The sequence below is a fragment of the Nelumbo nucifera genome, chromosome 2 (assembly GCF_055504915.1).
Source record: "Nelumbo nucifera cultivar China Antique chromosome 2, China Antique-T2T, whole genome shotgun sequence".
NCBI classification, from domain to species: Eukaryota; Viridiplantae; Streptophyta; class Magnoliopsida; order Proteales; family Nelumbonaceae; genus Nelumbo; species Nelumbo nucifera.
This window is the reverse complement of record NC_142650.1, coordinates 53,722,191-53,749,673: the sequence shown is the minus strand read 5'-3', so window position 1 is coordinate 53,749,673 and position 27,483 is coordinate 53,722,191. Positions and strand designations below refer to the sequence as shown.

The 27,483-nt window shown below is 40.5% G+C and overlaps 1 pseudogene across 1 annotated transcript; it reads left to right on the top strand.

Annotated features, from left to right (window-relative positions):
* Window positions 1-8,690: 8,690 nt before the first annotated feature.
* LOC104601233 (nematode resistance protein-like HSPRO2 pseudogene) lies at window positions 8,691-10,604 on the top strand (annotated as a pseudogene). Its single transcript, XR_016082622.1, has one exon. The product of XR_016082622.1 is annotated as a nematode resistance protein-like HSPRO2 pseudogene (transcript).
* The last annotated feature ends 16,879 nt before the right edge of the window (window positions 10,605-27,483 follow it).

Genomic DNA, 27,483 nt, shown 5'->3' with positions numbered 1-27,483 from the left:
TTTAGGTTTAACAGTCTAACCGTTCGAATCAAACAGATGACCCGTTCTGGCAAAAGAAAATTTAAAAAATGACCAAAACTGTTGGACGGTTCGAATGCTTCGAACAGTTCGGCTGCCTGGGTCAGCGGTTTATTAACCAAATCAACGGTTTTTGATAAAATAACAGTTTTAGGGTAAAACAGAACCGATCACCCGATCAATTCCCGGTTTTTCCAGTCTGATTTTGAAAACCATATTTTTTAATGTTTTTTTAGGTGGTTCTTTTGTTGGCTTGCTTGTTTGTCTTGTTTTCTGTTATTTGATTACCCAAATAAAAAAGTTGAGGAGTTATTTATTGCAAACGATAATTCAGGGAGCTAAGTACCACTTTTCAAACTTAGAATTAGCCAATTAAGATCAGCATCCGTATTATATATATATACACAAACTTATGGTTATTCTAGAAATGATATGCTCATGTTAGACCGAAGAACTAGTCTTTGAATTTAGAACTGCTGGACAATATTACAAGACATATTTGACATTACATCAATATTATATGCAAAAATGAATAGACATATGAGCCTCAAATAGATAAACCTCATTGCTCACCCAAGTTGGGTTAGGTTTGCCCCAAGGCCTCGACCCTAAATATAATCCAAAGTTGCATCAGGATCACTTTTTTTAACACTAACTCCAACCCAACCTTCGATACAAAACTACTTTTTCAGGTGAGATTGGCACTAACCAAAGCCCAAATTGCACTCTCATTGGAGCTTTCCCAAAGTGAAAGTAATTACAAAATTTTAAGTATTAGTGAAAAAACTTTTCATAGAAAAGCTTATAGTTTTCATAATCTGCATGAGCTTTTCTTATTGAAACTTGTGTAATCAGCCCCACCCCACCCTATCTATATTATCTAGAGGAAAGAAGGTGGGTGAGTGGTCCTTTCACCTCATTGCTCACATGAACCTCTTTTCCCTCTCCTTTCTCATACATGTGATTGAATTATTTATAATTAAAACTTAAAACCACAAAGAAAACCTTATCAAGTCTTCTCTATCAAATAAAGTCCATCTTTTTTTATCTATACATATCCTTCTTAACTCTCCCTCCCCCGATTGTTAATGTAATAATGTTTGTAACCTCTCACTTTCCTGATTAAATCCCTCGTTCTCTCTTAAATCTTTTTTTCTTTTTTTTTTATTCTATTGACTCTCTGTAATAAGTAGAGATATAAATTATTAAATTTGACGGGTTAGATCAAGTTAAAACCCAACCCCAAGGCATGGACCTCGGGCCTGTACCAATACCAAGGTTAAAGCCCAAATTTGTTAACCCAAAACCACATAAGCTAAAGCCTAACACAATTTTAGATGAGCTTGAATGGATTTGATAAGATTGCTTGGATAGATTATTCAAGTTTAGTAGTTTTCTCATACCACTTTAGTTATAAAACTAAAGTGATGTTTTTTCTTTATTTTTATTTTTTTAATAAAAAACAGATTATATCACTTATTTTGCTTCTTATATATCGTAACTACCCAAATACTACAAACAATTGTTGATTTTTATGGCTTTTTGTTGAATATTCTATTTTCTTTAAACACTTGTTTATTAATTGACATATACAAAAATCTCTTTTTCGAAGTCTCTTACCAAATTTCTATTCAACCTCTTGCCCGCTAATTAGTATGGTATAAATGTAGGAAATTCGACCTCATCATACAATCATACATTCATAGTTCTAGCACATCAAGATTTTAGATTTCTTAAGAGCCCGATCCAATTAAAGTACCCGATAAAGGTACTTGACTTTATATATCGCGTTTTCCCTTTTGTTTACAAATTTATGAGTGAAATAAAATATTAATTTTAATTTTATTAACAAAGAGTTGTCGATTTTCATATACCCAATTTAGAATCCAGTCTGGTGACTCTCTTTAAGTCTTTATTGCACTAGTCCTAGTCCTGACAAAGACTGACTGGTGTAGATGCATTTAACAGGGTTTCAGAGTTTCAGTATAGGTGTACATGGGCCTGGCCCAGTTCCGACACGTTGAGAACATATGAGATGGAGCGTGGGGTAGCAGCACCAGACACTCTTCTGGGCCTCCAACCTGGAAGATTTGTAGGCCATCTGGAGATCATAATCTTGGGTTATCAATGCATATACATATAGTCCACAAAGTACAAATTAAATATGGCAATTGGTAGGGTAGGAGCAATAACATTAGGTAGATGATGATAAGATTACTTTATCTGTCGTTCCGCGTGGTTATCCTAATTAGCTTCATTATGTAAATTAAAATAATTTGCTCTGATTAATCCAATTATTTCATTATTACATAAGTCAGTAGACAAGCCAAATATAAGTTAGTGATTAAAGATAATATGTTTGAAGCTAACATGACTTGACTTAGCAAGGCCCCTGCTTGTATATATAGTTAATCTTTTGTAAGGTCTTTGGTGAAGATCGTGTGTCCAGAAGGTTTAAAGTTCAAGTCTTTGGGTTGGTAGAGAGGAGGAAAGAAATGAACATTAGTAAACATTTCACGTACATTAGATATTGTTTTATAATAAGGACTTGGTTTTTCTTTCCATGTATATAGATAATAGATTTGGTGGGAATTCGCCAATTCGGCAACAGTTGTCTGTTGAGACCATTGGGGTTGATTGTTGGAAGGTGGGGCTATATATATTTATGCCTATTTATATATAGGTCAAAACAAGAGAATAAGTTGATCAATTTCAATTTTCAATTTGGTACTTCTGTTATCTTCATTGGTCTCACTTGGTGGATTTTTGTCCTATGAAATATAAATATTTAATTATATAAAAGGGTCCATTAGCTGATATGATCTGATTTTGTGGGTCACGGGCACCCATGAGTCTTGAGTCTGGACGAGACTTATTATCAAGGCTCCAATTTTCCAATCAACCTATATATATATATATATATAATTAAAACTTGCAAAGTATATATATCCACGAATATAATGTAACTCGATCAAGGGGATACGAAATATTCAAAGAATGTAATTAAAAAGGGATGCTAAGTGCACAAGTAAAAATAAACAAGAGGAAGTATTTGAAGCTAAGTTTTGTATTTGATTTGCTAATGGGATGGAGGGGCATCAAAAGTAATTAATGGACCGACTAGGCTTTTCTATCAATTTCTCCCCAGTGGTGGTGGTGGTTGGTGTAATTAATTAACTATATGATCTGCTTGCAGGAAATTGATACGTGTAACTAACCCTGTAATGTATGAACATACTTGTATGCTACGCTAAACATTTGCTTGTGGTACCTGGCGTGGCATGTAAGGACAATTTCAGGAAAACGAGTACTTCTGTTGGAACTCTGACTCTTTGCCTGGTCGGTCTGTTCTGTTCCTTAATCCAAGTTCCGGTCGACTTCCAACCCAATATGATGATGAGTGTGGGTAAAGTGGTGAAAGAGAAAAAAAGAGTTGACGTAGTAGTAGTTATGAGGATCTCTCTCTATATCTCTCTCGACGATGGACCGGACGGGACCGTTAGTGTTATGGATTTGTACGAGATTTGTTTATAGAACACCCACGTCTTTTTCTTCACTTTACCAAAGCGTTGGCAGAATGGCAGTTGGCACAGCCACATATCAAATGGTTACGTTGTTATCCTTTCTTTGCACACTCATTCATTTCTTGACGTATGAGCTTTCTAAGTTGCCCTAGCTAGCTATATCACTCAATAATTCACATTCCTTCCGTATCTCTAGCTACTTCCATGAAAGCCGACACTAATCCCTTATATCCATTTCCTGTATATGTAACAGTAACGCTAGAAATTAATTAAGAGACTGTTTGGATTACGACCATCAACCTGTTGGATTAATTTGGACCAGATATGGTTAATTGGGTCCAGCCGTCCAGGTTCCATCTCATCCCATCAAACTAAGGACCCAATTATATCCAAGCGCAAATTAAAATATGATGAGGCTAATATTTTTTGGCCGGGCAACAACTAAGGACCCAAACAAGTTCACACAGGTAGGTCCACACTAAAATCTTTGGTTCGGGAATAATAAATACTAATAATTAAGATGGGCACTATCCTACTTAATAGCCAGCATTTTTACTTAGGATCACTATGGAAACCCATCAAAACCGTGGAATTGGAGGGTTAAAATATGCAGCTTTTCAAATTCTGCGAATGGAAGATGGAATCCAAGCCACCTTGATCCAAAGCAGCCTAAATAAATAGTACTGGGAATTGGGAAATGACTAATGAGGTTGTCCCTGTCGTGTGCTTACCAAGTCAATATATATTAATATCGTAACCTGCTGAGAGGAGAGGGCGGAATGTGAAGTCATTATCAACTCATCTATATACCCAAATGCGCATGTTATTGTTAGGCCTCCCACCAGGGAACCGGTGCAACTCAGAATTGACTTACCTTAAAAAAGTCAGACCAGCGAAGCAAGTCCACGCGGATAACATAAAATACTCTCATTTTCCTTCGAACCAAAGCGGCTCAGCCACGCGACCGAGCTTTGTAAGTTGGGTGAGGTGGGGATGGGGGGGGCGGGGGCGGGGGCGTCCACTCCCACCTTATCCTCAGTTGAATAAAGAAACGCGTGTTTCTGAAAAGAGTATAAGCCAGCTAATCGCCACCGTCCAACTGTCACGGATACGTGGCAACATACTAGTGGACATTTAGCACCGCCCAACAAGCCTGATTTGCCCAAAGTTCAACTTTAACCGGGCAGGAGTAGTAGATATGGAGTATGGACAGTTGGTGGGAGGTGGGGACACGTTTCGACCATGCCACGTGCCAGCATGGAGGGACTAGCTGAGGGAGCAAGTCACATGCCGCGATGAGTTGGGGTAAAAGGAGAAAGGACAGGCTACAGTCTACAGAGGCGGATTTGTTACCGAGTTGGATGGCACCAATCCGAAGTGCGGCCTTTTCAGGATTAGGTTCGGAATCACACGTGGCGCAGATTGAGGCGGTGGTCATGGACCAGTTAAAGCGGTAAACGCGGCGATCGAGTCCAACGGGCGAAAGCCATCTTATCTAAGTATCTATGAAGTGTGAAGTATGAACGAGAAAAGACGTGGGAACCGGGAAAAAAGGTGAGCGATGAGTTGAGGGTTCATAGGCCTGTCCAAACCAAATCCCAGTCAGAATACCCCGAACCAGAATATTTAAGTGATGGATGAAAATGTCCCTGCTTCATTACCAAATTACCGATTCTGCTGCAGAACTTGATAACCAAAAATGTCGAAGCTTTTCGGTATCCAACAGGGAAAAGAAGGCTAGAAGATAATATCAACGGAAAAGTACCGACAACCCCATCATGTTTGTTTGTTTCTCTCGTTGGTAATCACCATGACCGTACCGTGTTTCTAAAATGGACTCTTGGGACCCTCTATGTATGGATCATGGCTTGCAAAAATAGTCCAAATTAAAATAGAAGAGGTGAATGCATCGATCTAATCCAATCCAGTATATTATTTATATTTTAGGGGTAGAATTTATGAACTTATGCTGCTGTTCAAATTGAGGTATTTCAAATCGAGGATACATTCAAATACTACTGCCAACTAAACGAGGTTGAGGTAGAAGGATAAAACCGTGCATCGAGATCTGTAATTAGGAATAATTAAGGTCAAGGGTTTGAGGAGTTGTTCCCCGAATAAGTATTTTGGTGCTCAAGTTAGTAAGATCGAGAGGGATGTGGTCGGGTCGAACAAGTTGAAATAACATTGGTTTGGGTCGAAGAGATAGTGCAAAGGGGTATTCAAAGAGTGACATTCCAAAAGTCCCTTACTTTGAGTAGATAATACCTATTTATAGTTGAGCGTTTGTGTCCTAGATGGATAGGGCTTCCGAGATTGTTGAGATGAGAGTGTCCATCAAGGTCTTCGGGAGGTTTCCTCTTCCCTAGCAGAGTTCTCTTCCTTGTCCATACAGGACACTCTTTAGTCGTGCTCTTCCGTTACGCATGGCATCGATGTGACTTGATAAGGGAGACGAACGCAGAGATTGCCACGTGGCATCCTTGGCTAGCTCAACTATCACCCGAACAAAATCTACTAGTACTACTAAGTACTAACATTATGTTCCATCTAAAAGATTGCTTGTGCTAAAGTCAAAATTAATTTGTAATTTGTATAACTCAAGACATTACACTATTTGTTTTTCATGCTAATCTTCTTGGCAACCAAATACAGTGTAATGGCATGTGATTCAACGGGGGTGGGTCCATTCCTAGGTGGCATTTTTTTTTTGGCATCAGGTTATAAACTTATAAAATAGATTTATGGGAAATTATCTAAGAGCATATTCGTCTAATGTCTAACATTTAAAAGTGCAATAATTACATGAAGAGGTATATTGGTATTGATGAACTTCTCTTTCTATATTGTTCTGAATTTTGAATTTTAAAAATTGTCAAATGTCCATTTTAACCCCATACATGATAACTTTTATTTGTATTTTGGGGTATCATTAGAAAACAAAAAGTTGTAAGATTCCTCTTTAAGAAATAAGAGATAAGAAGAAATGAATACCCATTTTTTTCTTAGGCTATGTTTGGTTTGAAGAAAAAGGTAGGGAAAGAAAAAAATACCCATTTTTTACTTGAAGGTGCGCGCTTACTCATTTGAGAGAGGTAGAGAGCCCCTTGAGCCAATGTTTTAAAAGCTAAAGGTGGAGGCGATGCATTTAGATGTGAAAGGGGTGTGGCTTAAGTTTTAAGCCTTGAACAAAAAAAAAAAAAGAATATAAAATCTATGTATTTGTATTTATTAGAAAAACAAATGAAGGAAAAATATATTTTTTTAGATTTATATTTCTTGACTGAAGTTGAATTTGACCTAATTCAAGGACCAGGCGATTTTTTTAATATAAAATAAATCATATATCCAAAGTGCCAAATTTAGATATATTTTTAAACCTTTTTTTTTCTTGGGTTGTTTTTTGGTCATTGTGGTTGGAGGTTGGTTTATATTCTTTGTAGCTCCCTTATTGACCAAGAAAGGATTTATAGTTCCATTGATTTGTTTTAGAATTTTAATTTTAGCTATATAGTGTATAAAAAGGTTATTTGGATGAAGTAACTTAGTCTCAGTTTGAAAGGAGTATAAATACAAATTTATAATGTAAAACCTTATATATTTTATATTATTTAATATATACTTATACTGTACACATTTGTATTTGTACTCCTTTCAAACTAAGCCTTAGGCTCAATTTGGAAGGAATGAGAATACAAATATATAGAGTACAATTACATACAAAATACAAGATTTTACATTCTATATATTTGTATTTGTACTCCTTCCAAATGAAACCTTAGGGGTTGTTTGGTAACAACGTAAGATGCTGAACTTAAAGCTTATTTCTTTGTCTTTGAATGAATAAGTTTTGAAGGAGGTTGCAGGTGAAATTAAAGTCGAAAATTTTATCATTTAATTATTTAGGCAAATTTAACAACTTCAGTCTCTTTATTTAAGCTTCAAGCCTTTACTAGGGACTAGGGTAGAGGGCTTAAAGGTGTAGTAGGCTACCAACAATTCACGGCCAAAGCGTTGGCAATGGAGAGAAAGGCTACCAAACCAAGGCCGCCAAGCCTTTTTGTCAGCCTCGCCTCAATAGCCTTTTAAAGCGTTGCTTGAGCCAATGTATGGCGACCCCATTTTGAACTGTGAAACCAGTTGTCAAGCTGTACTAAACCTAGTACATCCCTCTTCTCCAAATTTCCCCCCAAAAAAGAGACATGTTTCAGCACAAATGGCCTTAACCCAGGTGCACTGTACAGACACCATGGATCGAGCCAGCCCGACTCTAACATATTATTTTCTTTTGATTTTTATCTCTCTAATCCGGGTTTTAGTTGATAATTAAACAAAGACATACAGCTGGCTGGCTTTTTCATTCCCCAATTCAGATCAGCTTGCACCTCTTGATGAGTGTAAGAATTAAACCTGATAAGTATAATTTTTAATTCTCAAAGTCACAGCAGAGGGACATCAGACATGGTCTAGTTCTTGAGAATGTATTACGGTCGTATACATTTTCCTTCTTCCAGAAGATTTCGTTCTTATCAGTTATCACTAAATTTTTGGTATTCCATTTGAAACAACCTTTTATATTTATTTTTATTCCATGCTTCCAATCTCCAGTGCACCTTTGTGTCTGCAGTCGTTTTCCCCGTGACGTGGATTTTCTACCTTTCTCAACACTTTTGCCTTGCTCATCCGATGCCGTGGCAAAGCTGTAATTCTAGGTTACAAGTTGGGGACATTCTTTTTTGTTTGAGCGGTCGACCCGGAATTTTTAGACCGAACGCGGTGGAGGACCGGAGACCGCTTTTTTTTTTTCTTTTTTGTAAAAAGTCGTGGAATGACTTCTGCAAGTGCAACGAGCCAACGACCACGGTCCAACACAACGTCTCTCTGTACTAGGAGGGTAGTTGCGTCAATTACAAAAAAGTTCAAATCCTTGACTATGAATCCATTACCCCAAAGCAACATCACTTGTGCGCTAGTTCCTTTTATGGATAAAGATCATTTTTTCCTCCCATTATTTATTTATTTATTTTCTGGATATCTTTGTTATTTCTTTTTTATATAAATTAATATATTATTATTATTTTTTTAAATACACCGCCACGGCCCACAGCTGGAGGCTGGAGCGTTGTACTAAAGTTGTAATGGAGGCCAACAAGATCAAGTCTTCTCTCTCTGTGTCTTATAAATAGCATCCTCTTCCTCTCCCTCCACATGTGCTTCTCAAAGCAATCAACGCAAGTCAGTCATCTATTCTTCTTTTCTGCCTTCACTCTTTCTCAAATTCATCTTTTTTTTTTGTCAAATTCATCCAAAAATCAGAGAAAAGGAAAAATGGTCGATTTGGATTGGAAGGCAAAAATGGTTTCATCCGACATGTCCTGCACCTCGCCCAAATTCTCCAATAAATCTCGTGGTTCGCTACCGTCTCCTCTTCGCTTCGCCGTCAGCGATTTATCCCCCGCTCCCTCATCTGCCTGTTTAGCTTATGAACAATTCGTCCGCCTTCCAGAGCTCAGCAAACTCTGGACGTTTAATGAGTTCCCTGGCTGGAAGAACGAGTCCATTCTCAAACCAGCGTTGCAAGCTCTGGAAATCACGTTCCGCTTTATCTCAGTTGTTTTATCCGATCCTAGACCGTACGTGAATCAGCGCGAGTGGAGACGCCGACTCGAGTCCCTGGCTACTCACCAAATCGACATCATTGCTATTCTCTGCGAAGATGACGTAGAGGCTGCCGAGACTCGTGGAACTGCGCCTATCGCCGATCTCAATTCTTCTAACGGTGTTTTGGCTCGTAACAGGAGCTCCGCCGTATGGAACCATCCAGGTGGAACGCCCGTTGTGAGCCGCACCAGCGAAGCAAGTTTGCTTCCTCGCCTTGCGACATGGCAGAAGTCGGAGGATATTGCTTCCAAGATCTTGTTTTCCATCGAGTGCGAGATGCGGAGGTGTCCGTTCACGTTAGGTTTGGGCGAGCCAAACCTAGCTGGAAAACCCAACCTCGAATACGACCTCATCTGTAAACCGTCTGACCTCCATTCCTTGAAGAAAAGCCCATCCGATCGAAGGAATCTCGACAACCACGAGAACCAGACGCTCTTCACCACTCACCAGATATTGGAATCGTGGATACAGGTATCTCGGGAGCTTCTCCGACGAATTGAAGAAAGAATCGATGGCCAGGAATTCGGGACAGCAGCGAGCGACTGCTGGTTACTCGAGCGAATTTGGAAGCTTCTCACAGAGATAGAAGACCTGCACCTTCTTATGGATCCGGACGATTTTCTCCGCCTGAAGAACCAGCTTGCGATTAAAGCTTCGACGGAATCCGAAGCCTTTTGCTTCCGGTCCAAGGCACTGATTGAAATAACTAAATCTTCTAAAGATCTGAAGCAGAGGGTTCCGGCGGTCTTGGGCGTGGAAGTGGATCCGAAAGGAGGTCCAAGGGTTCAGGAAGCGGCGATGAAGCTCTTTCATGGCCATCGAAAGGGGGATTTTGAAAAAATCCACCTAGTTCAAGCGTTTCAGGCTATCGAGTCGTCTTTGAAAACTTTCTTCTTTTCGTATAGACAATTGATAGGAGTGGTCATGGGGAGCTTGGAGGTGAAGGCGAATCGAGCTCTGATCTATGCGGATTCTTCTGATACTCTGTCTCAGATCTTCTTGGAACACACATATTTTCCAAGCTTGGATGCCGCGAAGACATTTTTGGAGGATTTCTGGCATCACGAGCTTGGGATCGCCGGCTCGAATGGGCCAGACAGAGCCCGGACCAAACAGTAAAGATGATAGCCAGTATAGTATAGCACAGACAGGTGCTGAAGAAGTCGCTTGTTGACTCGGAATGGAACAAGTCAGACATAAACTTGGGTGGGTTTTCATAACTCAGACGAGTAGTAATCTACTAGAACGTCCGAGTGAGGTTTGTGACCTGTAATTATTTACATTTCATATTTTCTTTATTTATATAGTCGAACATACGGAATTCAGTTTACTCCTTGTAAGTTGTCACATTTGTAAACGATTAATTATATCATAGGAATGAAATTGGAATTCTTTTTTGGACATGAAAGACTTGCTGTGCATTCTCCAACTGTAACTGCAGTTTATTATGTTTAAAAAGCGGAAACAAGATAAAAAAATGTATGAAAAATAATATGTAACAAGATTGAGAGAACTAAATTAAAATGATTCTTAAGAAGAAAGAAGAGTTCAGTAATATACATGAAAAACATGAATAAATAAATAAACCATCAACGAGAAGAGGACTGAAGACAAAAGCAGACTGCAGACATCACGCATCAGAAGCAACAGAAAAAAGTCATCTGACATAAAGAAATTCTGTTCTAAACTAAAAAGATAGAAAGACCAATTAATGTGGATTTTTATCCCAAGGCTTTGGATGTTAATGAGCAATAATAAGAAGCAATATTTTCACTAAAAATATTAAGTAACAAGAATATAACATCAGAAGAAGTTAATATTATAAACATTAATAATTTGTACAAAAAATTAGAATTAGTTAGATATTATTATTTTTTTTTGAAGAGAGAATACCACAATGCTGTATACCCTATTGGCTGAAATTCATTCTCATCTCAGCGTGCGCGTAAAGGAGATGTTCTCAATACACGCTGAGATGTGGCGTTTTTAGAGCGCGTTTTGTGGAGGGCATATGTGAGTAACTCAATTTAGCAACTTATGAGTGGCCTTCTTACCCAAAGAGGAGTCCAACTAACGGAGCAGCAAAGGTGAGTTCACCTCCGACAGACTTTTTAATGATGACTATATGAGAATCTCCCGAGTATAAGCAGTCAGTGGTTCAAATTGCTCGTGACAAAAAAAAAAAAAACTCATGTTCTATAGCAGTTTTACAAACGTTAACCCACTCAGATAACCAGTCACGAAGGCACTCATTAGAATTAGGGAATATTTTTGCTTCAGTGACGATTTGGCGCTCAAAAATTTAATACCCGAATTTTTAAAATGTGGCAATCCAATATCTAGACTTTTAAAATATTACAATCCAATACTTAACGTTAAATGATATTTGAAAAGTTAAAAATGCTCTAAGAATGCCTTTTAATTCTCTTTATCAATCATCCAAACATTGACAATAAAATGAATAATCTCAAATTTTAGATTCTTCTAAACAGTCACTAACTTTTTTAAATAGAAGAGGTTAGGATTTGGGACTGTTCAGTTTTTTATCAACATTTGGATGGTTGATAAAGAAATATAAATGGCATTTGAAGGGCATTTTTTACTTTTCAAATGACACTTAACGGCATATTAACGAACCGGTTAATGGTAAGTACTGGATTGTCACATTTTAAAAGTTTGGGTATTTGATTGTCACATTTTGAAAGTTCAAGTACTAGATTATCGTATTTTAAAGTTTGAAGACCAAATTTTCACTTGAGCCAAAATACAAGGTATTGATCAGGAATTTTCCTCTAGAATTATGATATGCTCGAAATGATACACCAGAGGCAAACCAAATAGGCCTAACCCTCGGGCAAATGAAAAATAAATATTCTACATCTTCCATGGAATCTTCACAGAGCACACAACTATTCATGGCAGAATAGAGTCAGTATTAATAATTAGAACAAACAACGACAAACCTTTTTATATATGCTTTTGCCTTAAAACCAAATTTCTATTTTTTTGATACATAAAACATAAATATTCAAACAAAAAACATACAGAACCAAGGGGATATAAATAGAAGCAAGAATTCAGGAATGAACTAGTAATTCACATGTAAAGAGTAAAAAACACAAGTTTAAGCTTGATTCATGGAAATAGCTCATTAACTCTGTGAATTCATTGAAAGAAAAAGACATAAAACCAAGGTTTTAAAAGCTTAAAGGCATAATTGAGGTGCAATGGTTCAAAAAGGTAAGAGGTAAAGAAAAGATTAATTAAAGTTTATAAATAATAAAATCAATATATGATAAAATAAGAGAAAATGCTAGATTTAGAAGCATACATAATATATAAGTTTATAAGTAACAAATTGTTGGTTTTGAATATTCAACAAAATAATATCTGTTATGAAAAACCCAAGAAAAGTAGATTTTAATGGCATCTAAAATGAAAGTAAAACAAAGATAAAGAGAAGTATAGAGAATACATAGATTTACTTGGTTCGGTTTATAGCCTATGTCCACGGGTGAAGGAGCTGAAATCCACTATATAGTTAGTAATGGAAAAAAAATACAGAGTTGTGCATTCACAACCTCACTCATAGTAAACCCTAAACCTCAAATACACTAAATGTCTAACTCTTCTCTCTCAAGACGAAGACAAAGTATACAAGAGAGAAAACCCCCAAAATATAACTCTTGGTATTCAGTTCGAACCTATATGCTCTATGCTTCCTCCACAAACCACTATGATATTTTGCCTTCGGGTTTATCTCAAATTATTTCAGAGCAGATTCATGAAGTTAGTCGCCACAAAGAATTCAAGGCACAAATATAACAATAACCAATCAACTAGCAACCATAAACCTTTATATTTCAAGTTTGATAATCCAATTTCTTAAATTATTCAGATGACTAATTATATTCTTTATATTATAAAAAATTCTCCATCGTCAAAGTTTCTATCACTAATGAGATCTTCTAATGAATCATCTATATAATTGATGCAAGATTTGTGGCTACCAAACATTTTAGAAGAAATGAATCAATTTAATTGATTTAGTCTATGCCCCAAAAATAAAATAAAAATAAAAGAAACACATCTATGTTATATAAAACATATACTAGGCTACTTGCCTTGGGCTCTATACAAATCATTAAGGCTGTGTTTGGTTTGAAGGAAAAAGTAGGGAAAGGAATGGAAAGGTAGGGAAACCTTTACAAACCTTATACAGGTTTCCCTACATTTCCCTTCCTTTCCCTATTTTTTCCTTCAAACCAAACATAGCCTAAAGTTAAATCAAATACCATATATCATATATGGTGGTTTATACTTGTGCACATGCATAGCATGTGTTTTTACAATAATCATGGAGATAATTGAGAGTAAAATTTTCGATATATAGTATTTTCTTATAGAGAAAATAGAAACAAATGACAAAATTATTGATGGAGGATGGTTTGACCCGACCTACGAAACGGTGACACGTGGACCTGACCCAGCACAGGTAATAGCTCCACATCGTGGCTCCACACAAAAAAGTAACGAGCCCTTAGAGCAGCTCGCTACAGCGTAGCTCACAAGAAAAGAGGCTCGCCACAACGTGAGCTTCGGGTTCCCCGAGCTACCATGAAAAGGATATTCCGAGGCAATTTCAGCTCGCAAGATAGGGAAACTAGCTCGCCCGAGCCCCCGAACAGATAAGTCATCCCGGAGACCAATTTTACTAAGGGTGATCCTGAAGCATCCCGAGCCCACTACAAAGTAGCTCAGGAACTAGCCGCATGAGCGCTTCTCAGGAAGCTTCTATTTGACAGGCCGTATCGATCAGACTGTGCCACTTTCCTTACTGACGATGCAGTCCTTGCCCTTTCGACAGTCTGCATCCACGTCTCTTGGCAGGCGGAGGCGTGCCTGCCAATTCAGGGACGTGTCACTCACCCAGGCGAAAGGTACGTCACAACGGCTGCCTGTGCGGTCTTGACAAGTAATGGCTGTGGCAGGAACCCAGTGGCGGTTGTGCCCGACCTGACATGAACACCCCTATAAAAGCCCTCACGGCAGGGGAGGAACTTCTGATCTTTTGAATATAGTGGTAACGCGCTATCAACACTCTTAGCCTTTCACCTTTTTCTTGCTTCTACTAAGTACTGACTTAAGCATCGGGAGTGTCCCCGCTGGGCAAACCCCCAAGGGATTCTTCTTATTCTTCCCCATCTCAAGTGTCTCCCAGGAGCCACGCGAGTGCCAGCTAGGAGTGACCGAATTGCGCTACATCATTTGGCGCCGTCTGTGGGAAAAATGCTTCAAAAAGCCTTTCTCCAAACTTTTACGTCTCTTTACTCTCTAGAAACCCAACACTCATGGCTTCCTCCAGCAACATCGGACGAAGCACGGAAATGGATGACTCTAAGGAACTACCCCAGCTTCCTACTGTCTGCATTGGACAGTTTACCGTCCCCCTCTCGGTGGATAGAATTCCCAGCTTGAGTGTGCCTCTCGCAGTGGCACCCGTCGTAGCGCCACTCCCCGCTATAGTCAGAACGACGTTCGCTGAACCTTCGGTCGTGCCCCCAATGGCTAGCACGAACCAACTAGAGGACTTGACGCAGTGCATGCGGGCCATGCAGGCCCAAATGCAACAGTTCTAGCAACTTCAGCTTTATCAACAGCATGTGCTGCACCAGGTCTCCCAGTACCAGTATCGGCAGCAGTTTCCTCTGTTGCCTCAGCCTCAGATTTAGCAATCACAGCTTCCCCCTCGGCACCCGGTTTCGCAGCGAGCTGGGTTTCGCCGACAAGAGGAGCACCCGCCTCGCCGAGGAGAGTCCCCCCAAAACCCTCCAAGGAGCCAGGCCTCCACCCACGGTAGACAAGAAAGACCAGCCGCCCCGACCTCGCCACGGGCAGTTAGGTCGGGAGGACCTCAGCTCGGCAGGCCCACGTCATCTCGACCCTCGAGGCCCGGTACTCTGTTCCTGGAAAAACCGATTCAAAGCCCTAGCCCCAGGTTCCAAGCAAGAGCCCTTTGTCCGAAGTCATCACCAGCGGCCCGAGCTATTTCCTGTACACACCATTCCTGACAGTACAGAAGCGAGCAACACGAATGCCGAGCCCGCCAGAAAGCAGAGACGCCGCCGCCGAGCTCGTCGGTCTGCTACGCGCGACCTACCCGAGCTCGGAGGCAAAGAGGAGGTAAGCTCGGGCGAGGTCAAAGCGCCCATTCTTTTAGTTCAATCCCCCTATCTCCCGAGCTACTGGCAGTCCCAATGCCTAAAGATTTTAAGCTCCCCCCTCTTGATAAGTATGACGGGTCTTTCTACCCAAATGATCACATAGATGCCTTCCAGTCGCAGATGCACCTAGCAAGAGCAAGTGAGTCGTGCATGTGCGTGGCCTTCTGCACCACATTCAAGGGAGTAGTCCGCACATGGTACCGAAACCTGACGCCCGGATCAACAAGAAGTTGGGCGCAGTTCGTGCAGGCTTTCACGTCCCACTTTGTTACCAGTAAGCGGTGCCCGCGGACTGAAGAGAGCCTTCTCAACATAGTGCAGAGAGAAGGAGAATCCATCCGGGGCTATGTTAAGCAGTTCAACGATTCTTGCTTGCAGATACCGCGCCTGGACTCCGCCGTGCACCTTACAGCAGTTAAGAAAGGTGTGACGCACAAGGAGTTCAAATGGCACATGGTCGTCAACCAACCAGCGACCATAGCTGAATTTCTTAAGCTCATGGACAAGTTCGTAGCCACCGAGGAGGAAATCAACAAAAGGGTGAGAGTGCACCCGAAAAGGTGAAGAGGGAAGGAGAGCCTTCCAGCCAAGGGAACAGCTGAAGAAAAAAGGATGCAGCTCGGGGGGCAAAGCCAGGACAGTCGTTCCGAGCTCCTGCGGCGGATCGAACCGATTACACCTCATTGAATACGAAGCGGGCCGAAATCCTGATGGCGATCAAGGACGCTCCGTATGTGAAGTGGCCACCCCGTTTGAGGGGAAACCCCAATGAAAGAAATAAGAATCTATATTGTAGCTTTCACAAAGATCACGGTCATAGTACCGAAAACTGTAAAAATCTCCGTGACGAGATTGAAGAGCTCATCCATCGCGGATATTTAAGAAACTTTGTACAAAACAGCAGTAATAATAATAAAGCAAGTCGGCAAGAGGAGCACGGTAAGGACGCTCCCGAGTCCAGCAATAGGCCGGCCGAGCATTCATAGAGGCAGCCTCCGAAAGAGAGGCCGGTCTGGGGCACCATTCACGTTATAGTGGGAGGATCGATCATCGTGGGCTGTACTTTAGCAGTAGCTCGGGCGTCAGTCCGCGAAGCCCCCCGGGAAGAACAGAATCCTCCTAAGCGGTCGAGCTGGATTGACCCACTCGCGAGCTTCCTGCTATACGGGACCCTCCCTGTAGTGCAGTGCCAGGCAGCCAAATACGTCATGATAGACGAACGGCTGTATAGGAGATCCTATATGCTCCCCTATCTGCGTTGCTTGCGGCCTGCCGAAGCCGAGTTCGTACTCTTCGACACTCATGAGGGGTTGTGCGGCGGGCACTTGGGGGGCAGGGCCCTTGCCTAGAAAGCACTTTGACAGGGGTATTATTGGCCAACAATGAAGGCAGATGCCATTGAGCTCGTTAGAAAATGTGACAAATGCTAGAGACATGCCAATATTCACCACCAATCCACTGCTGACCTCAAGTATCTCACTAGCCCGTGGCCCTTTGCACCATGGGGCATCGATTTACTCGGGCCATTCCCGCCAGCAACGGGTGAGAGGAAGTTTTTAGTAGTAGCAGTGGACTATTTCACCAAGTGGGTAGAAGCCGAACCCCTTGTTACGATCACGACCCGAAATGTCCGAAACTTCTTTTGGAAGAACATTGTGTGCCGCTTCGGATTACCCCGGGTATTGATTTCTGACAATGCAAGCAGTTTGAGGACATCAAATTCCAAGACTGGTGCTAAGACAAGGGAATCCGACAGAATTTTACTTCAGTCGCACACTCTCAAGCAAATGGTCAGGCAAAACTCACGAACAGAGCTATCCTCCGCGGACTGAAAGCGCGGTTGGACCGAGCTAAAGGACTATGGGCAGACGAGCTACCCAGCTTATCGAACCACAATGAAGACCGCCATAGGAGAGACTCCCTTCAACCTCACCTACGGCACCAAGGTAGTCATCCCATCTGAAATTGAGATTCCCTCACTACGATTGGAAGCATATGACGACAAGGCGAATGAAGACGAGCTACGTACCAACCTCGACCTACTCGACGAAGTAAGGGACCTTGCATATATCAGGACCACAACTTACCAACAAAGAGTAGCTCGGTACTATAACGCAAGGGTCAAGAAGCGGAACCTCCGCGTTGGCGACCTGGTCCTTCGTAAAGTTATGGTATCTGAGCTCGGAGTTGGCAAGCTCGAACCGAGTTGGGAAGGACCATACCGAGTGAAACGGGTACTCGGAGAAGGAACGTACGAGCTTGAAACCCTTGAAGGGAAACAAGTACCTTGGGCATGAAATATTGTCAACCTAAGGCAGTATTACTTGTAACTATTGAGTAGACCACGAGTCACTCCCAAAGCCTAAGGACCGAAATGCCGAGCTAACGCGATCTCGGTACAATGAGACCTAGTCACCTCCACGGCATGGGAAAACTTTAAGAGCAGATTATAAGTCACCCCCTCAGCCCAAGGGCTAAAACATCGAGCTAACAGAGACCTCGGCACGATGAAACATATAGCTCGGGCATGCATAGTAATAACTTCGCGTTATACTATAAAGATGCCTAAAACACTAGAGCATAGCTCGGGGTAACGATTACCGAAAGGCCCTATTTCGGGCATGTAGTTCTAATAGCTCGAGCGATGAAATCGCTTTGACAAAAAAGAGAAAAATAAAAAGAGCACACCATACTTGGAAGAAAAAGGAAACTTCATTACTATTTCAAAAAAAAAAAAACCAAGCTAAACAGCTCGGGAAAGTTCAACAATATGTAAAAAGGGCATAGCTGCCCAAGAAGAAGGTCTTTTGAAAACCGGGTCCTGGCACCCGGGAACCACCAAAAATCAGTCAGAAAATCAGGAAAGCTGTGCCACCAGCCTCAGGGGTCCACCTCCTCCACCTCGTCCTCATCCTCAGGAGAGTCAGGCTCTTCCTTCTCCGCCTGGTCTGCCGTTTCGGGAGCCAGACCCTTCATGGTGATGCCGTCAAGGTTGAGTCCAGAGAACTTCTTCCGGACCAACCAGCGGCAAAGCTTGAATCCGGAGCGGTACGAGCTCAAGCCATACTCCACTTGGAGGTCGTGATACTCCTGGGAGTCCTTGAAGTCCCAGACTGCCTTCTCCCGCTTGACCTCCACCATGGAGTCGAAGTTCTGAGTTCGGTCCAGAAGTGTAGACTCCAAGTCCCGAACTTGTTGGCGAAGGAGCTCCCTTTCCGCCGACACCCTCGACGACTCCTCCCTGTAGCGCGTGCTCTCTTCGGAAAGCCTGGCGATCTGTGCCTCCTGGTCACGGACAAGCAGCTCCTGGGCCTCGCTCCCCTTGCGAGTGTGGAGGAGCTTGCCTCGGGCCTGGTCGAGCTCGCCCTAGAGCTTCTGAACGAGGGTCCTCTGATTACAAGCGTCGCCGAAGTGGATGTTAGTTTGGAGGGCCATGGCGTGGATGGCGGTGTTCACCTGCCGAACGAGAGAGTGAGGTCAGAAGACAACAAAAGGAAAGAAAGGATGGGAGGGAAAGAAAGACCACTTACCACCATGCAGTGGGAGGCAGCAAAAGCGGCAAGCGCCTTGGGCTCCATCTCTCCCCACTAGGAGGAATCACTCCCTGACTCGGGAGCTCACCCCCCTCGAGGCCACCTTCTCTGGCGCCTCCTTCAAACAGGGCCGGTGGAACTTCAGGCGGCGGGGAAACAAGGTCTGGTCCAGCAGACTCGAACTCAGAGCCCCCAGAAGTGGGAGTTCGATCGGGGCGCAACCTCTTCACTTTGCGCCTCTGGTTGCTAGAGAGAAGACGGCGTGAGTCAACACCAGACATGATGGCTGCCAAGAAGAAATCAAGTGTTAGCTCGGTAAGGATGAATTATATGCATATGAACACAACGTCGTGACAAAAAACTATGCGACCTAAAAGGACAACCTACTCGGGCTTAGACTGGTCTGCACGAGCTTCTCCTCGGCCAAGTAGTTCGAACAGAGGAAGCCTACCAATGCCCAGGACAACATCGTTTTCCGGATTTCGGGGTCCAGCTCGGCCCCAGGATCCTGGATGGTGCCCCTCCAAGAAGTTGGGAAGGGCCATCACTTGGGATTACGGACTACGAAGTAGTCCCGCTTCCAAGCAGGAATCTTATTCGGTAGCTCATACAAGAGCTTATAGCCGCGACGGGGAGAGAGGTAGTAAAAGCACCTCTTCGGTGGAACCCCAGGAGCGGCATTCTTTATACAGAGGATAGAAACAAAAATTTCAAGGTCCAAGGGAAGTCAGTATTCATAGCATAAGGATATAGTCCCAACCATGTTGCGAATGACGTTGGGATGAAGGTGATCAATGGTGACGTTAAAATGGTTTAGCACCTCCACTATCAAGGGGTGTAGGGGGAGACGCAGGCCAGCCTTGAGCTATTCCTGAAAGATGACTATTTCATTGAGACCATGCTCCCAAGGGAAATTTCCAATGGGGAGACTGTAGACTAGGTCCCCAGGGAGGCGAAAGTAGTGAATTAGAAACCTAAGTCTCTCCGTTGTCATAAAGGAAGGGCCAAAAGTGTTAGGCTCCCTCCCCCGAGAGGTAGACGCTACATCACCAGAGGCCTCCTGAGCCTCTGGGACCTGTTCCCAACCTCCTCCCGAGCTCGAGAGAGCATCGTCGTTCTGGTTATCGCCCCAGTGGTAGGTGTGGTACGGATACCCAGACATGGTTGACAGTGATTAGGACTCTCTAGAGGAGGCGAAATGAAGTAAATTGAGGAACTCTGGGCAGATTAAATTAGTGCGTGACCTCAGAATCCGAAGACAGCAAGATGGCGTGAAAGAAGGTGAGGCCTAGAGGGCCCTCCTATTTATGGTCTCCACACCCCTGAATTGATGGCCCAGATCAAAGCGGATCCAACGGCTTGCAGGCGCACTGACCGCCCACCTTCTGAAAACCGAAAGTGATTGGTGGCACGTCTTTCGCGATTAAGGTAAAGACGGCTGCACGATGCCCAGAGTTAAGAGTCATTTCAGCACGTTTTCGAAATCCAAAAAGTAAGAAAATCTCCTGATTCCTGCGAATGCATTTAATGTGAGTGGTCAATCAAGTTTGAATTTCGGTCAAATCAGCCCATCGCACTTCATGAACTCCTCGCGCTAAGGTTACACTCTCACCCGAGGAGTGGGGGCAATTGATGGAGGATGGTTTGACCCGACCTACGAAACAGTGACACGTGGACCTGACCTAGCACAGGTAACAGCTCAACATCGTGGCTCCGCACGAAAAAGTAACGAGCCCCCAGAGCAGCTCGCTACACCGTAGCTCGCAAGATAAGAGGCTCGCCACAACGCGAGCTCTGAGTTCCCCGAGCTACCACGAAAAGGATATTTCGAGGCAATTTCAGCTCGCGAGCTAGGGAAACTAGCTCGCCCGAGCCCCCGAATAGATAAGTCATCCCGGGGACAAATTTTACTAAGGGTGGTCCTGAAACACCCCGAGCCCGCTACAAAGTAGCTCGGGAACAAGCCGCATGAGCACTTCTCAGGAAGCTTCTATCTGACAAGCCGTACCGATCAGACTGCACCACTTTCCTTACTGACGACGCAGTCCCTGCCCTTTCAACAGTCTGCATCCACGTCTCTCGGCAAGCGGAGGCATGCCTGCCAATTCAGGGACGTGTCACTCACCCAGGCGGAAGGTACGTCACAACGGCTGCCTGCGCGGTCTTGACAGGTAATGGTTGTGGCAGGAGCCCAGTGGCGGTTGTGCCCGACCTGACACGAACACCCCTATAAAAGCCCTCACAACAGGGGAGGAACTTCTTCTGGAACTTCTGATCTTTTGAATATAGTGGTAATGCTATATCTGCACTCTTAGCCTTTCACCTTTTCCTTGCTTCTACTAAGTACTGACTTAAGCATCGGATTGTTCCCGCCGGGCAAACCCCTAAGGGATTCTTCTTATTCTTCCCCATCTTAGGTGTCTTCCAGGAGCCACGCGAGTGCCAGTTAGGAGTGACCGGATTGCGCTACATCAATTATGATGCTAGATTTCTAGTCACCTCAAAGTGTAGAATAATAGAAAAATAAATCTAATTTGATTTAACCAAGAATTAAGATAGAATGATAAAAGTTCTCGTAGAAAAACCAGGAATTCTTTTTGCTTTACTTTTTTTTTTTTTGGTTTGTGTATCTAAAACTTACTCATTCTCATTTTTATTTTGTTACAACTTATTCGCACTCTTCAACAGCCGGTGAAAAGGCCCAAAACATCTTTCTCTTTGTGCTTTATTAGCTTTTATTTTAATCTTTTTATTTGACCCATAATTATCAAAGTGCCCTTCCCATATATTTTAAACTAAACAAATGAAGTAATTCTTTTTGTATATTAAATATATAACTTAAGTATTGTAGGATTTTGAAGTTTATACCTTTTTACATATCTCATACCTTGAGGCTTGAGGCTTCTGACTCTTTTGATAAAGTGTAAGTCAAGGTTAAATTTAACGCCTTGTCTCAAGACAAGCCTTTTAAAACCATGCATAAAATCTACTACATGCTGCAGTGAACCAGAAAATTCATGCATTTGATAAAGAAAAACAAAAAAAAAAAGAAGGCGAAATTTTATGATTTAAATATCCTTAAAATTGATTACTTACTGAAAATCTTATTTTGCCATTTCAATTATTAATGCTCAGTTTGGAAGGAATATAAATACAAATTTGTAGAGTGCAAAACCTTATATTTTGTATATATTTGTATTTGTATTCCTTTCAAACTGAGCCTAAGTAGCCAGCCATCAATTTGCATCAGATCTCTTCTTCTTAAAAGTAATAGGTGGTATTCTAAGAATGCCTAAACTTTTGTAAGGGGGTTTGGTAAGCTAAGGCGGTCTAGAACCATTGAAAGTGGTGGATGAGATGCAGTTTGGTTTGTCGCCTCGACCTGAGATGCCAGGATGCTGGTTCTGGTTGTGTATTGGTGTTCTCAGCTGGGAGGGTTGATAGTTGAACTGGTTGGGGTTTCCTTGGAGGTTGGAGTTGGTGGGGGAACCTTGGGAAGGAAGAAAATGAAAAAGGAAAAGAGAAGTGAGACTGGGGCTTGGGATCTTTTGTGGACTGGGGGATTGAATCAGAAGGCCTCTGTCTTGGGGATCTGTTCTCCTTTTTAGCCATTTTGTGGCTACCAGATCTGTTTTTTTCTTCAAATAAGACTATATATATATAGGACAAGGTATGAAGCCCAATAGTCAGCAATCTGTACTATTATTAGATCTAGAAATGCTAATCCACTCTTGTTTGGGTTTCATAAAATTTTCACCTAGTAGAGATACAAAATGTTACATATTATGTGTTGTAATAGATACTCTAAAATTTATACTTTCATTTATTTTGATAAATGGTATGGTATAGAAATTATAATGTGAAGCAAATAACGTGAATTATTGATAAAGTAAAATTCATCATTGACAAATATACCTTATAAAACATAAATTAATGAATATTTTAAATAAATCATGTAACATATTTAACCTCATTAATTGACATCAAGATATAATGTATGTATCATAAATATTTATTTTTTGCATCATATGATATGATAGGATTCACATTTTTTTAATACTTCTAATAAAACTTGCTTCATAGAGTTTTATGGTGTAGACATAAGTTATAGTAATTTAAACAACTCCATGCACGTATAATCTTTTTTGTATGTAGATAGGTATTCATTTTCTATTGGTCAAGGTATTTCTTTATCATCATTATCTATTAAAAACTTAATCAGCTATATCAAACCTATGTTTCCACTTATTCAAGAAAACGCTACCCTCTCTTAAAGAATTTCAAACTCCAAATGGAATATTATGAATTTTAAAGCATCTTCCTTTCTCTCTCAAAGCCCCAAAATGGTTAAAATATTTGATTCTATGAAATATACTTGTGGTTTTCAAGAGTCGGGATTTGCTATATATTGACAAATCTATGGCTGCACATCTCAAAATATTTCATACTATATGTTGCCATTGGTGGGGTCATACCGTGGAAACGTCAATCATGTATGTATGTATGTATGTATGTATGTTTGTGATGTGCGTCTATAGATCACCATTCTGAAACTAATGTTGCTATTAACATAACAGATCTGTACTTAGTTTTTATTCATGCTAGAACAATCAATATGTTCTTCATTTGATAACTTTAAAAATATAACTTGTCCATGTTTTCTCCTCCTTTCTTCAATTTTCAATTTTCACAAAATTAATTGTAAATCCTTGAAAATTTTAAAAATAAATAACAAGCAACAAAAGTAATTATTATATGTGTGTGTGTGGAGGGGGGGGGGGGGGGGGGGGGTAATGAAATATATAGATGTATGTCACCATTTACCAATATTCTGAGAGAAATTTGCAAGTGGTTACATGTTCATTAGATGAACAGAATGACAAACAAGGCCTGAGTGGGTTTTTGGGAAATAAAACTACATGCTGGGTTTGTTTGGTTCTCTATGTTGCAACTGTGAAGTGGCACCTTAACTATCAGAGAACTGTCTTCAAAGATTGTATGGGCATCGTCACACACAATTAATAGATTTCTAAATGGGCACTTCTTGACTTCAAAAGTGAGATCAAGTTTATTAATTTAATTATGTGATTTATTAATTATTAATTAATTTTAGTAATTATTATCAATTATTATGTATTTAATTATTTTTATTCGTGTTAGTTCAGTATTATTAATTATTAATTAGTAACCACTAATTTTTATTGCTTATTTAAAATTTTATTATTTTTTAATAGTGATTAATTACTTTTGTTAATTTAATTATGTTATTTATTATTTATTTATTATTTTTTGTTCATGTTAGTTCAATATTAATTATTAATTAGTAACCATTAATTTTTATTGTTTATTTTAGTTTTTATTAAATTTTAATCAATTTTATTATTTTTAGTAGTGATTAATTATTAATTATTTTATTAAATTTTTGTATGATTTTAATATTATTTTGAATTTGATAAATTATTTTATATGAAATAGTACAAATTGAGCTCAAATTAACAAATAGTCTATTTTAGGGGTAAAATAATAAAATCAATACATTTCAAATGTTAAAGATTTGGTCCAACACAAACAAGCTTAAGTATTTAGAGCCTCTAAAAAATAGAAAAGCATCAATGACTCTTTTTAAATTTCAGACACTTTTAATATCTTTTTAACTTTTCAGATTTTAAATTTCAGATTTATCAAACACCACCTAAGAATGTAGTTGGCATTGACCATAGAGCATGCTTGATTAGCACCAATCTACCATCTGAAGAGAGCATTTTGGCTTTCCAACTTCAATCCTTTTTTTTCTTTTTGAGTTTTCCCCATAATAGAATCAAAATCACTAGATTTCAATCTTCTTTTCCAATAGGAGCACCCAAATAATTGAAGGGAAAATTTTTTAAACTATCTCTATTGTTTGCGAAATTAACTAACTGTGCTCTTACTATTTAAAAATTGTCTTAATAACTATCCTTAAGTTTTATGACAATTGTCAAACACCTCCCTTACAATTAGTCGACCGTCATACACCGTTTGCATGTGGCATCAGATGATTGATAATTTTGTCTAAAATTCCTAAAGTACCCTTTTCTGGTAAAAAATGCCCTTTTCATTTCAGTTCATTTCATTTTGGGCTCGGTCAGCACTGAACTATTTCTTACATCAAGGCTCAGTCACCGATGTCAATCTTAGCCGTCATTTGTTAGGGCCGGCACTGTCCGTGGTGACCCTTTCTGTTAAGAATCATTGCCCGTGTCTGCATCATCATTGTCATCGTCAGTAGTGGTAGAGAATCACCACTCATAACAGCCCGTGACCCCAAGGAACACATGTATTCCTCAAAATTTCAAAATAAAACCCAACATTGCTAGTTTGTTCTCTGTTTATATCCTTTTCACCAGCAAATTAGATGGCATTGCCGTATCCATGGACCACCGGCAAATTAGAATCATCCCTCCATCATCTATTCCTCCAAAGCTTCCGCTTCAACATGGCATCCCCAACTTCCCATCCTCCGAGCGTGTTAATTCAATCCAAATATTGCTAAAACCAAATCTTTTGAGTAGTTGCAAAATAAAATTCCAATTCATTCTATCATAAGATTTGGCTTAAAAATCACATTACCTTACCTCCTCTCTAACTTTTCACTTGAGATTAATTTAGGCAAAATAACAGCAAGTCTATCCGCCAACCTCCTCTTGTGCCTGTGCCAAGGTGTGGTGAAGGAAAGTATTAGCTTCTTGAAGGGCTTGTTTGTCCATTTCTGAATTATATTTGTTGAAAATGCTATTTCTGCTTCAAGAACCTTCTGTTGTTCCGCCATGTTGACATTGTTGAAGACATCTCCAAATTTTCAAACTCTTCAATGTGATTTTTAATCTCTTCAAATTTTCAGCAAGAATAAATAATGCATTCATTCCCTGTAATTTACAGGTTCATCTCCACCTATTTGTAACTACTGCCATGAAATCCCAATAATAATAATCCATCATTAATCACTACTAATAGTGGGGGGCATGATCAGAACAAGGCGACCTATTAAGATGAAAAACCTCTCTAGGAGTTTTGCCACAATAAAAATTAACTAAACACCAGTCTAACCGAGCTGCAGCCTGCAGCTGAACCGTTTGTCCATGTCAACTTATTTCCTACGAAGCCCAAATCAATGAGGTCCATATTTAAACTACGGCCCACTCTCTCACTTGAATTACAGAATTAGCCACAATGTTGAACTGGTGAAATCCCCTCCAAGGCTCCAAGAATCCAAGGGAGATGGCAATTTTGAAAAAAAAAACTTCTAACTGCCTCCATAAAAAATATCTCCTCAGTCCTCCCTCTCCATATAATTACACTTTCCATATATGGCGGTTATGATTATGAAGCAAGAATGACAAGTTGCCAAATTTTTTGCTATAACCGTTAAACTTTGATTGGAACAGTCAACCGAGTTTTTACATTCAAAATCATTTCCTATTAAAAAATAAAAATAGGAGAGTTTTGGATTTGGGGATATCTTCACCCATACCCATACCTGGCTTTCTCACCCGTTTTGGTCGGACCACACCTTCCAAATCACCACCGGTTTGACCAAGCGAGCAGCTCTACTTCAGATTCTATCACCTCACCTCACCGGATTCCGGCGATTGAAGTGCTGTACACCCTCTATCTCAGCAACTGTGTTATTAGCTTCAGCCTTCAACAACATTCTCGTTGAACGATTCAACTTCAATCTCACGACATTCTGATATACGCTGCAAAGTGCCACTCACACGCTCATCTAATTTATCATTAAAATTTTTAAGTGACACCATACCATCACCAGAATCTGACTCCAACAAATTAGTGTTGTTTAACCATTCCGTCCCGTTTCATTGCTTTATAAAGTAAATTTATCAAATACGGGAGAAATAAAATGAATATTATTGTTCCCTTGATATTGATAATTTGATACCAGTGTTTTAACACAGCATTATCTTTCGTTAGGTTAACTGGAGCTCACTGAAGCCTGAAGATGTGGGTTTATATTATCTAACTACCTTAAAAAAATTCCATTACCTAATGTTACTTATCTGGGCCTCGTAGGACTCTAAGAGGGGTGGAATCGATAATACCCACTTCCTTAATATTTTGTTTTTGTAACTCCATATTCAGTTTCCACATTATATACTGTGAGCCCATTCTCCAAGGCCCACTAAAAAAAATCAAATCTAGTATATATTGGGCCGATCTTCTTTGTACAACTTTAGCAATGATTCGCAGGTAACGGTTGTTCAGGTATACAAAGTAGTAAACCAACCAATACAAAACAGTATATTCTATCTGTAACTGCAAACAACACAAAAAACTTTAGATCAAAATTTGGAATCGGATGTAGATGAGGCCCAAGTAATTAGCTCCTGGGTTGCTTATAAATTTCCGTAGTGAGGCTGATTAAAGGAACTTCGTTAACTAAAAAACCACTAAGGCTGCGTTTGACATTCCTTATTGTAGGTAAAAACTCGGTTTTATTATGGGCATTTTAATAGCAAAAAGGAGATA